The following is a 12,060-nucleotide window of genomic DNA, read 5'->3' as shown; positions in this document are numbered from 1 at the left end:
ATACATATATACACATATACATCTATCCATATATACTCATACACACATGCACACACACACATACACACATATACAAACAAGTTCATGGACTTTAAAATAAGAATCCTAGATGTCATAGATAGAATAATGGAGTAATAAGGAGATCCTGGTTCTAGGGCAGCTCACTCATTTGTTCACTCACTATGTCACTTCCTTCCGGGCCTTAGTTTCTTCCTTTATCAAATAAAGGGGTTAGATGAGAATGGCTTATGTATAATCTTTTCCATTTCTAACATTCCTGTTTCTAACTTTCTGTGCGTCTGTGAGATGCTGTATCTCTCATTTAGTTTCCTTTCTACTGACTTCAGATTTGGGGTGTGTTTTCTGCCCTTTTTCTCCTCACCAATCATGATAGAGACAAATTCAATAGCAGTATATGCAAGGCACTGTGCTAAATAGCAAGAAAAACATAAATAGTTCCTGCCCTTAATGATATATAAATAAGTAAAGACAAAACAGGGACTCAGAGAAGTCAGTGACATATGACAGGTCACAACCTGCAGAGAGTCCTGGACCTGGAATAAGGAAGATCTGAATTCAGATCTCACCTCAGACACCTGTGTGACCCTAGGCAAGTCACTTAGCCTCTGTTTGCCTCAGTTTTCTCAACTGTAAAATGGGGATAATAATAGCACCTGCTTCTCAAGGTTATTGTGAGGATCAAATGAGATATTTGTAAAGTGCTTAGCACAGTGCCTGGCACATAGTGAGCACTATATAAATATTAGATATTATTACATGAGACAAGTCTTTAAGGAAGCTAGGGATTCTGAGATATGGAGGTAAGGAAGAAATAAATGTCAGGTCTGGAAGACAGAACAAAGTCAAACTAGACAAGATTGTCAAATTCTGAGAACAGTTAGTAGGCTAGTTTAGCCAGGATGGAGAGTATTTGAAGAGGAGTAATGTGAAATATTTAAAAGGGTAAGTGGGAACCAGATTATGAAAGACTTTAAATCCTGGGCTAAGGAATTTTCTCTTAGAGTCAGCTGGGAGCCCCTGAGGTTCAGAGGAATGACTTTGTCAGACTTATTTTTAAGAATTTTGATGTGGTGCTTGCTTCGGCAGCACATATACTAAAATTGAAACGATACGGAGAAAATTAGCATGGCCCCTGAGCAAGGATGACATGCAAATTCGTGAAGCATTCTATACTTTTATGAAAAATGCTATCCATCCCCAGAAAAAGAACTATTGGTATCTGAACACATATTGAAGTATACTTTTTAACTTTATTTTTCTTAAGTTTTTTTCTTGTCTATGCTTTCTTTCACAACATGACTATTATGAATATGTTTTGCATGACTACAATGTATAACCTATATAGAATTGCTTGCCTTCTCAATAGGGTAGGTTGGAGAGGGAAGAAAGGAGAGAATTTGAAATTCAAAGTTTTAAAAATGAATCTTAAAAATTGCTTTTACATGTAACTAGGGAAAAATAAAATACTAAATAAAAGCTTAAAAAAGAATATTTGTATGGCAGCTATGTGGAGGATGGATTAGAGAAGGGAGATCAATATAGTCCAGGTAAGAAGTGATGAGAGTAATGAATACATGAATGGAGAAAAGGGAATGGACATGTCAGATAGAATCAAAAAGATTTGAAGTGGCAGCTAGGTGGCACAGTGGATAGAGCATCGGCCCTGGAGTCAGGAGGACCTGAGTTCAAATCCGGCCTCAGACACTTGACATTTAACTAGCTGTGTGACTCTGGGCAAGTCACTTAGTCCAATTGCCTAGCCAAAAAAAAAATCCAAAAAACAAAAAACAAACCAAAAACAAGATTTGGCATATGATTAAATATCAAGGATGAAGGAGAAGAAACAGAGATGATTCCAAAATTATGTGATTAGAAGAATGATGGTACCCTCAACAGACATTGGGAAATCTTGGAGGAGAGATAGATTTGGAGAAAAATATGTGGTTTTGATGTGGACATATCGAGTTTGAATACTGATGAACTTTTCAGTGGATTTGTCCACAGGCATTTGGTAATAATAATAACAATAAAAATAATTAGCATTTATATAGAACTTTTTTTAGGTTACATTTTGAATTCTGAGTTGTCTCACTTCCTCCCTCCCAACCCTGAACTCGAGAAGGTCAACATTTGACAGATTTATCTATCTATCTATCTGAAACCATATAATACATACTTCCATGTATTAGGTCTTTTTGGAAGTTGATAACATCTTCCTTCATAGGTCCTTTGTAGTTGATTTAAAAATTCATATTACCCAGAATAACTTAATCATTCAAGTTACTCTTTGAACAATATTGCTGTTACTGTATATAACATTCTCTTGATTCTGCTCATTTCACTCTTCATTATTTCATGCAAATCTTTCCATGTTTTTCTAAAAATCAACCTGCTTATCATTTCTTAAAGCATAGTAGTATTCCATCACAATAATATACCACAATTTATTCAGCCATTCCCCAATTGATAGGCTTCCCTTCAGTTTCCAGTTCTTTGTCACCACAAAGAGAATTGCTATAAATATTTTTAGAACATATAGGTTCTTTCCTTTTTCCCTGATCGCCTTAAGAAACAGACCTAATAATGGTATTGCTAGGTCCAAGGGTATACATAGTTTTATATCTCTTTGGGCATAATTCCAGATTGCTCTTCAAAATCGTTGGAACAGTTCACAAATCCACCAACAGTGTATTAGTGTCCCAGTTTTTCCACATCCCCTCTAACATTTCTCATTTTCCTGTCCTATCATTTTAGCCAATATGATAGATGTGAGATCATATCTCAGTTGTTTTAATTTGCATTTCTCTAAGCAATAATGATTTGGAGCATTTTTTCATGTGACTGTGTATGGTTTTGATTTCTTCTTCCAAAAACTGTCCATATCCTTTGACCATTTATCAATTGGGGGAATAGCTCATATCCTTATAAATTTGACAAAGTTCTCTATGTATTTGAGATATAAGAAACTATCTATAAATTCTTTTTTCCCAATTTTCTACTTTCCTTCTAATCTTGGTTATGTTGGTTTTATTTATACAAAACTTTTTGAATTTAATATAATCAAGATTATCCATTTTACGTCTCACAATATTCTCTACAATGTTTATTCATAAATTCTTCTCTTTTCCATAAATCTGATAAGTAATATGTTCCATGTTCTTCTAATTTACTTATGATATCTCCTTTTATGTCTAGGTCATGTATCCATTTCCACCTTATCTTGGTAAATGGTGTAAGATATTGGTCTAGACCTAGTTTTTGCTAAACTGCTTTCCAGTTTTCCCAATAATTTTTTACCAAATAGTGAATTCTTATCCTCAAAGCTTAAATTTTTACATATATCAACACAAGGTTACTATAATCATTTACTACTGTGTATTGTATATCTATTCTATTCCACTGATCCACCTTTATTTTTTAGCCAATACCAAATAGTTTGGATAATTACTACCTTACAATACAGTTTAAGATCTGGTACTGCTAGACCTCCTTCCTTTACATTTTTTCCCAATATTTATATAGAACTTTAAGGTCTGTGAAGCACTTTAAAAATATCTCATTTTATTCTTACAACAACCCTGGAATGCTGGTCATATTATTATCCTTATTTTTCTTCCCTACAGAAAGAAGGAAGGGAGGAAATTGAGACAGAAAGAGGTTAAATGACTTGCCATTGTAAGGCAGGATTTGAATTAAGGTCTTCTTGAGTCCAGATCCAGCACTTTTTAGAAGTTCCACCTAGCTGATGCCAAGCATCTCTTCATTTCTCACTTGGCTACACTACCTTGGTCTTTTTGCTTCTGTGCCTAGTACTTTCTCTTCCTCATTGCCCCCCCCCCCAGCCTTTTCCCATTTCAGCTTCCTTTTCTGTGTGGTTTCCCCCATTAGAAATTAGATTGTAAATTCCTTGAGGTCAGGGATTGCCTTTCATTTTTGTATTTTTATTCCTAGCTCTTAGTATAGTGCTTGGCACATAGTAGGTGCTTAATAAGTGTTTTTTGACTGACTGACTGATGTGAGAGTAGAGTTCAGGAAAGGAATTAGGGCTGGATAAATTAATTGAACCCATGGGAGCTGATAGGATCACCAAATGATATGGTATAGAGGGAAAAGAAAAGAGGGCTCAGGACTCAGTCTTGGAACACCACAGTTAGGGGGCATGAGGAGGAATAAGGGAGACCAGTGTCGTAGAAGCCAAGGGAGGAGAGAGTAGACAAGAATATCCTTGAAAGTGTTAGTATTTAGACTGTGGTTAGATTGGTGTTCAAATTCTGGCTTTGACCATTTTAATTTTAGAGATTCCTTGGCTCTGTATTCCTCTACCCAGGTACCCAAATTAAAACTTTTAATTTCCACTTCACTCTCTAGGAAATCTCTCAACTAAGTTGGCCTTGATTTCTACCAGAACCCAAGCCAGAGTTCTTTTTCAAAGCTTTCCAAATGAGTTATTGTTCTTGGGACCACAGGCCTTAATAAAAGATTTTTCCAGAATACACCACCTAACCTAGCCCAGCTTCTATGATCATTTCCTTTGCTGAATTATCCTCTTTTTATTTTCTCCCACAGACCAACTCATTCTCTTATTTTCTTCCTTCTTTTATTTAACACTCCCCTTACCTCTCCCCAGATACCTAGGTCTCCTGCCACAAAGTGAGTTCCCTCTTAAGGATGGGTTCATGTTTTGTTTGGAGGTTAGACAAGATTGAAGTTCCTTCCACCTCTGAGACTGTACTATTCTACATGTTCATTTCTATAAATTACATGGAAGGTGATGCTCTATGCATAGTAGAAAGAGATACTCCAAAACATAATCATTTATTCATCAGCATAGTAATAACTGACACTTTTTTTTTTGGTTAGGCAATGGGGTTAAGTGACTTGCCCAGGGTCACACAGCTAGTAAGTGTTATGTGTCTGAGGCTGGATTTGAACTCAGGTCCCCCTGAATCTAAGGCTGGGTGCTCTATCCACTGTGCTACCTAGCTGCCCAATAACTGACACTTATAAAGTACTTTAAAGTTTTGTTGTTCAGTCATTTCAGTCATGTCCAACTCTTCATGACCCATTTGGGGTCTTCTTGGCAAGCATACTGGAGTGGTTTGCCATTTCCTTCTTGAGGAAACTGAAGCAAACAGGGGTAAGTGACTTGCCCAGGGTCACACAGCTAGTTACTGTCTGAGGCTGGATTTGAATTTAGGTCTTCCTGACTCCAGGCCTGGTGCTCTATCCACTAAGTCATCTGGCTTCCCCCTTTAAGAATTACAAAGCATTTTTATATCATCTCATTTGTTGTTTGCAACAACTTTTGGGAAATACGTAGCCGGAGGTTCTATTATCATTTTTACAAATTAGGAAACTGAGGTTCAGAAAGAACAAGTGACTTGTCTGTGATAATGCCGCTAATAGATCTCAGAAAAGGAATTCAAACCCACTTCTCTGGTGACATCAAGCTCAATGCCTTCTATTGCTCTACAATACCATGTTATTCTGTCCCTTACAAGCCTCCACTAACCTGGGAGGATTAGAATGCAAACTATCTGTGGGTATTCAGCAACTAGAGATAGTCGTGAATGTGCATTGTATCTTTAAGAACTATGCCCTAAGGATGAAAAGTGTTGTAAGATGTCATTTGTTGAATTTGCATAAATTTTGTATTTGGGAGTAATAGTGATTCCCAGACCCACCAGCTATGCTGGGCCCAAACCCTCCATACAGACTTTGGTTAAAGGATTTTCTGGGAACTGTGATGAATAGATTAATTGGGACTTTTTTGTTTAGCAATTGGGAGGCCTTGAGCACTGTACTATGAAGAATTTTGAGGACTCTTTGCGGCAAGACATATTAAAAATTGGAGACAGGGACAAATGTATTAAAATATAACACATTTCATTTGCTGGATGGGTAGGGGCTGTCTCAGTTTATAGAAACCACTTCCCTTTTTGCTCCAGACTTGTGAATTCTACTCACCTTTTCCCCCCACTCCTCGTCCTCTTCCCCATTTATTTGTAGACAAGTGTTAGGTTGAAACAGTTAGTTGAGCTAATTAGTTTTTGTTTTGTGTTGTTTGTGTATGCTTTAATCCTCCAGTGGTGAGAGAGAGCAGTGGCCAGGGAAGTAGGGGAAGATATCTGCATATCATCAGAAAGTTGAAACAAGATGGATCATCTCATTAGAAAATTGGATTTAGTATTGTCTTATTGTCTCTTGTTGGTTTATGTTTTGTTTGCCTGTTTCCTAAATAAATTAACCTTTATCCTCAGTGGCGTGCAGCAGAGCATTTTAACTACGGCAATGCTTTCCATAATGCCTGATGTCTGTAGTTCCACATCTCTTCTGAATATGTGATTATGGGTATGATTTTGCTTTTTAGTGTAACAATAAGAACTATCCTTGATCCTGGGGTGCTGGGTCACTCCCTCCCCCTCTCAGAGATCCCTTTCAACTGTGGAGCCACACATGAAGACCAGATTCAATCCAGGGGGAACATGGCCTCTAGAGAGAAAGGTCAGCCTCTTTTCTCACACTCTTTGGTTCTTTACACCTTCACCTGAAAGCCACATGGTAAATTACTTCAAACTTAGCTTTGGCATGTCTATGGCATGTCTATGGTGTCCCCTAAAAGGGGAGATGCATGGGTACTCAGTAAATCAACTATGGGGCAGCTATTTATTTCCTCCACTCAAAAGAAATGCTTAACCCAAGAGATGCACAAATGCACATTAATGAAGACTTGAAAAATAACAATTTTTAAACTACAGTTATATTGTCCTGGAGTATAACATCAAACAAGAAACAGATTGTAGGACTCCTAATTAGGCACTTCATCTTCAACTCAGCTCTGCACTGCCTCTCTTAAGGCCCATATCTTCTAAGAAGCCAGGCCAGAGGGTCAGCCTCATCTTATCTGATGAAGACTTCTCCATCTCCTGCAGCCCTAGTGATTGGGGTTGGGAGCAGGGAAGCAAGCCGAGGATTTGCTGCACCATAGCAAAGTGCCAAGCCCTTCAGTGGAGACACATTTGCTACCAAATGAAGGAATTGAAATCAGTGGGATAATTTGATCAACTCTTTTCATTTTTAAATTCCTCAAAATCAAGGAGAATGTATTCCAATTGTTAGTGAGGTAAGGTACAATGCACTTAAATTTTGTAAAGGAAGTCAAAAGAGGATGAGCAGTTCTCAAGAATTAGCATAGGGAACTCATTGACCAACTCGAATTTGAAAACAACACACACAGAAAAAAGGTAAGAGTGAAAACAAAATGGTTTGTGTTCCTGTGAGAACAGTCAGGAACATTAAACACCAAGATAAGAAGCTAGTGATGAAAGTTAAGGGCAACAGAGGATTTTTTTTTTAAGTTTTAAAATTTAATTTAATTCAGTTTTCAGTTCTGAATTCTCTCCTTCCCACCTCCCCTTCCCCATCCATTGTGAAAGCAAGAAAAAAACAAAACCCATCACAGATCTATATAGCATAAAGCAAAACAAATTCCTGCCTTAGCTATATCCAAAACCAACATGTTTCAATCTGCACTCTGAGTCCACCACCTATCTGGAGGTGCATAGCATGTTTCATCATGAGTCCTTTGGTTGGTTCCATTGTATTGGTCACAATGAGTTGCTAAGTTAGAGTTCCTAAGGTTTTCAAAATTGTTTGTTTTTACAGTAGCATTATTGTATAAATTGTTCTATCTCACTTTACACTAGTTCATACAAGTCTTCCTAGGTTTTTCTAAAATCATCCTCTTTATCATTTCTTATAGCATTTGATTTTATTTTTAGATTCCCTTGAAAGCAAGAGGAGGATTAAAGAAAGGATAGTACCATGAATCAAGGTAGATAGGATGATAATAGTGGATAATATTACAAAGCATAACTATTCAACTCCCTATTTTGTTTCTTTTTTCTCTTCTAAAGACAATGATCTTTGGAGAGTGGAGGACAAAACCAAACTGTTTAGCAGGGAATAGAAGTTCAAAAAAAGTGAGAAAATATTCTAGCTCGAACTCAATTTAAGTCATGAGACTATGACGAACTCTCCTCAAGAGCTTTGAAAGAAATGTCAGGTACCTTTGTTTACTTATTGCTGTTATCTTTGAAAGACCTTGTAGGGGAAGAGAATGCTTCCGGACACTCCAGAAAAGCAAATATCCTGATTTTCAAAAAGCATGAGGGAGGTTTGCAAACTATAATTGAGTGAGCTTGATTTAGACTTCCTAGCAAAAGTCAAGAATACACTGTTCAAGGAGTGGCTTATGAATATTTAGAAACAGAAGTAGCAATCACTAAAATCCAGCATGGCTTCCTCAAGAATACTTATGCCAAATTAACTTCCTTTTCTTTTTGAAAAGCTTACCAGGTTAATATATTTAGAGAATGCTATAAACATTTTATTTTAGTGAAGCATTTACAAAGTTTCTTATGCTCTCCAAGATGAATAGCCAACATCATCTCATCCAACCCCTTCATTTTACGATGAAAGAGGGAATGATTTTCCCAAAATCACAAACCATTTGAGGCAGGACCAGTGGCCAGATTTCTCTCTTGATTCCAGTATGGTGCTCTTTCCATTAGTCCACATTTTTCATAAACTGGAGTAGGTTCTTAGTAGCTATAGCCTTCATTGTCATTGTCATCATCATCCTTACTGCCATCATCATCATTGTCATCATCCTAATCATCACCATCATTTCCTCCACTTACTTCCTGCTTCAATACAATCCCTTCCTTTCAACATAAAGCCGCTTTGATTAGATTTAGAAGATTCTTCAACATTTTGCTGAATCAGTAATCTCATCAATGTAAGCATTCCCTACAAAAGTTTCCACAGAGGGGTGTGTGTGTGTGTGTGTGTGTGTCTATGTGTGCGTCCGTGTCTGCGTCCCTGTCCCTATGATATCTCCAATGATATGGAACTGCCCACTGTGAGTAGCCTTCCATCAAAAGGACTCCAACTGTGTTTTCTCCCTGGAGAAGTCTGTTAATTTGGCTTATTGTTTGTACCATTTCAGTACCAGGCGGACATGGGATGGAAGTGTAATTAATCCTTTCATGCTGTTTAATAAAACAAGGAAATGTGTTCCTTGACCTTACATGAGGTCTTTTACTACACAAACACAGCTAACAAAATAAGCAGAGTATTTCCTGTTTAGAAGTGCTTATGAGTCATGTGAGGGTGATTTTCTGCAGGCGCTGAGGTTTGCCCTGGCATTGTTCTCCAAGAAATCAGCTTTCACTTTCAATTAAATAATAGCATCTCGTAATGTTAGTGGCAAGAAGAAATAGAGCCACGAGATCTAAAATATAGTTGTGTTTTAATCGCCAAACTCTTTAAAACTCTTCTGCCAATAAGGTTCTGTTCACATCTTAGTATTTTCCCTCCCATGATCTTGCCTATTGGCATCTGAATAAGGGAAAATAAATACAAGTTGATGCTCTCAAAATAGTGAAGTGAGAAGCATGCTGACTTGGATTCTAATCCTACTTCTGCTCCTAATCTGTGTAATCTTGGGCAAATCACTTCTTCCTTTCTTCCTCTGGGAAAGGAGTGGTACAAGAAAATGCAAAAATGAAATAATAATAACAGTTAACATTTATATAGTGCATTAAGATTTACAAAGCCCTTAAAATATTATTTCATTTTATCCTCACAACTACTCTGGGAAGTAGGTGCTATTATTATCCTCAACTTGCAGATCGGGAAGCTGACACATGGAGAGCTTAAGTGACTTGCCTAGGGTCACACAGCTGGTAAGTGACTGAGGCTGGATTTAAATTTAGGTCTTTCTGATTCCAGGTCCAGCTTTCTCCCCAGTGTGACATTTAGCTGATTCTAGCTGTTGAATAAATAAAACAGAAACCTTACCCTCCAAGAGCTTCTCATTTAAGCAAGGGGGAATGGTATGCACAGATTACTATGCTATAAATATTGTGATAAGTACCTAGTAGAGGTCCCAAATACCATGAGAAATTTGAAAGGGGAAAGATCATTTTTAGCTATCGAAGTCAGGGAAGGTTTCATGGAGGAAACTGCACTTCACTTGGCCTGGAAAGAAAGCATTTCAGCAGCTGATGAAGGAAAGTAAGGAAGCTTGTTTTGGGACTAGGGAGCAGTGAGAGTAAAAGGTAGAGAGATGAAAGTTGGCAGTGACAGTAGTTCACTTGGGCTGAGAGGTGGAGTTTGTGAAGGGGAGAAGTATGACGTGAGGCTATGAAGACACGTTGAAGGTGAAATTATGAATTATGACCAAACAGGAGATAGAGAACATTTCGAAAAGCAAAATAGATAATTTTGATTACATTAAATTGAAAAGTTTTTGCACAAACAAAGCCAATGAAACTAAGATTAGAAGGAAAGTAGAAAATTGGGAAAGAATTTTTGTAACCAGTCTTTCTGATAAGGGCCTCATTTCTAAAATATATAGAGAATTAAGTCAAATTTATAAGAATACAAGCCATTCCCCAATTGATAAGTGGTCAAAGGATATGAACAGACAGTTCTCAGATGAAGAAATTAAAGCCATCTATAGTCATATGAAAAAATGCTCTAAATCACTATTGATTAGAGAAATGCAAATCAAAACAACTCTGAGGTAACACATCACACCTATCAGAATGGCCAACATGACAAAACAGGAAAATGATAAATGTTGGAGATGTGGGAAAATTGGAGCACTAATGCATTGTTGGTGGAACTGTGAAATGCTCCAACCATTTTGGAGGGCAATTTGGAACTATGCCCAAAGGGCTATAAAAATGTGCATACCCTTTGACCCAGCAATAGCACTTCTAGGGCTATATCCCAAAGAGATCACACAAATGGGAAAAGGACTTACATGTACAAAAATATTCATAGCAGCTCTTTTTGTGGTGGCAAAGAATTGGAAATTGAGAGGATGCCCATCAATTGGGGAATGGCTGAGCAAGTTGTGGTATATGAATGTGATGGAATACTATTGTGCTATACGAAATGATGAACAGGCTGACCTCAGAAAAACCTGGAAAGACTTGTATGGTCTGATGCTGAGTGAAGTAAGCAGAACCAAGAGAACGTTGTACACAATAACAGCCACATTGTGTGATGACTAATATTGATAAACTTAGCCCTTCCTGGCAATACAAGGATCTAAGACATCTCCAGAGGCCTTGTGATGGAAGGTGCTATCCACACCCAAAGAAAGAACTATGGAAGCTGAATTGTTATTTTTTTTCTCTTCTGTTGAGTTTTGTTTCCTCTTTCTGATGGTTCCTCCTGTTGGTTTTAATTTCTACATACAACATCACTAATATGAAAATATGTTTAATATGAATGTAAATGTATAGCCTATATCAGATTGTGCTCTGTCTTGGGGAGGGTGGTGGAGAGGAAAGGAGAGAAAAATTTTAAACTCAAAAGCATATGGAAGTGATTATTGATAAATCAAAATAAATTAATAAAAAAAGAAATTATGAATTATTAGGGCCTTGAAGGATAAAAGAAAAGCTATTTGAAGTATAGATCTCCAAGCCTTTTTTATTCTAAAGTAACTTTCCACTCTAATCGTCCATATTCTATTTTCTACCATTTTGTATCTGAACGTCCCATCCCACTCAACACTCTACGATAGACCTCTACCCTTCTGCTCTCATCCCTTCTCATCCTGTCTTAGTCCACTTTCCTGCAGTAAAACTTGATTTAGTTGAATAAATAATACTTGAATTTTCTATTTATTTTCAGTGCTTGCCATGCCTAGATTGATTATTCTCATGAAGTAAAAATAAAGATATTGCAAATTTTTCTATTCCTTCCTCAATAAAATGAAAAGATCACCAATTCTTTGCTGATAAACTTTGTAGGCAGCATTTAATTCCCTAAAACTTAAGAGTCAGAGATGGAAGCAACCTTTGAAATCATACTGTAACCCCCTCATTTTACCAGGATAGGGAATTTCCTCAATCCAGACAGAAGTCCTAAAATCTTTAGGGAGAATAATTCTTTTCACCTCCGTCCATTTGAGTGGAGGTCAATAAATCAAGAGTGCAGGCTAGAAGATAATCAATT

General features: G+C 37.1%; 1 non-coding gene across 1 annotated transcript; it reads left to right on the top strand.

The window, feature by feature from the left end:
• Positions 1-1,091: 1,091 nt before the first annotated feature.
• LOC114039030 lies at positions 1,092-1,198 on the top strand. The gene has a single exon (XR_003568614.1). It is a non-coding gene; the product is annotated as a U6 spliceosomal RNA (small nuclear RNA).
• The last annotated feature ends 10,862 nt before the right edge of the window (positions 1,199-12,060 follow it).

This window comes from Vombatus ursinus, unplaced genomic scaffold (genome assembly GCF_900497805.2).
Source record: "Vombatus ursinus unplaced genomic scaffold, bare-nosed wombat genome assembly UNPS02011572.1, whole genome shotgun sequence".
NCBI classification, from domain to species: domain Eukaryota; kingdom Metazoa; phylum Chordata; class Mammalia; order Diprotodontia; family Vombatidae; genus Vombatus; species Vombatus ursinus.
The sequence above is the reverse complement of the archived record's forward strand: the minus strand, read 5'-3'. Positions and strand labels throughout refer to the sequence as shown.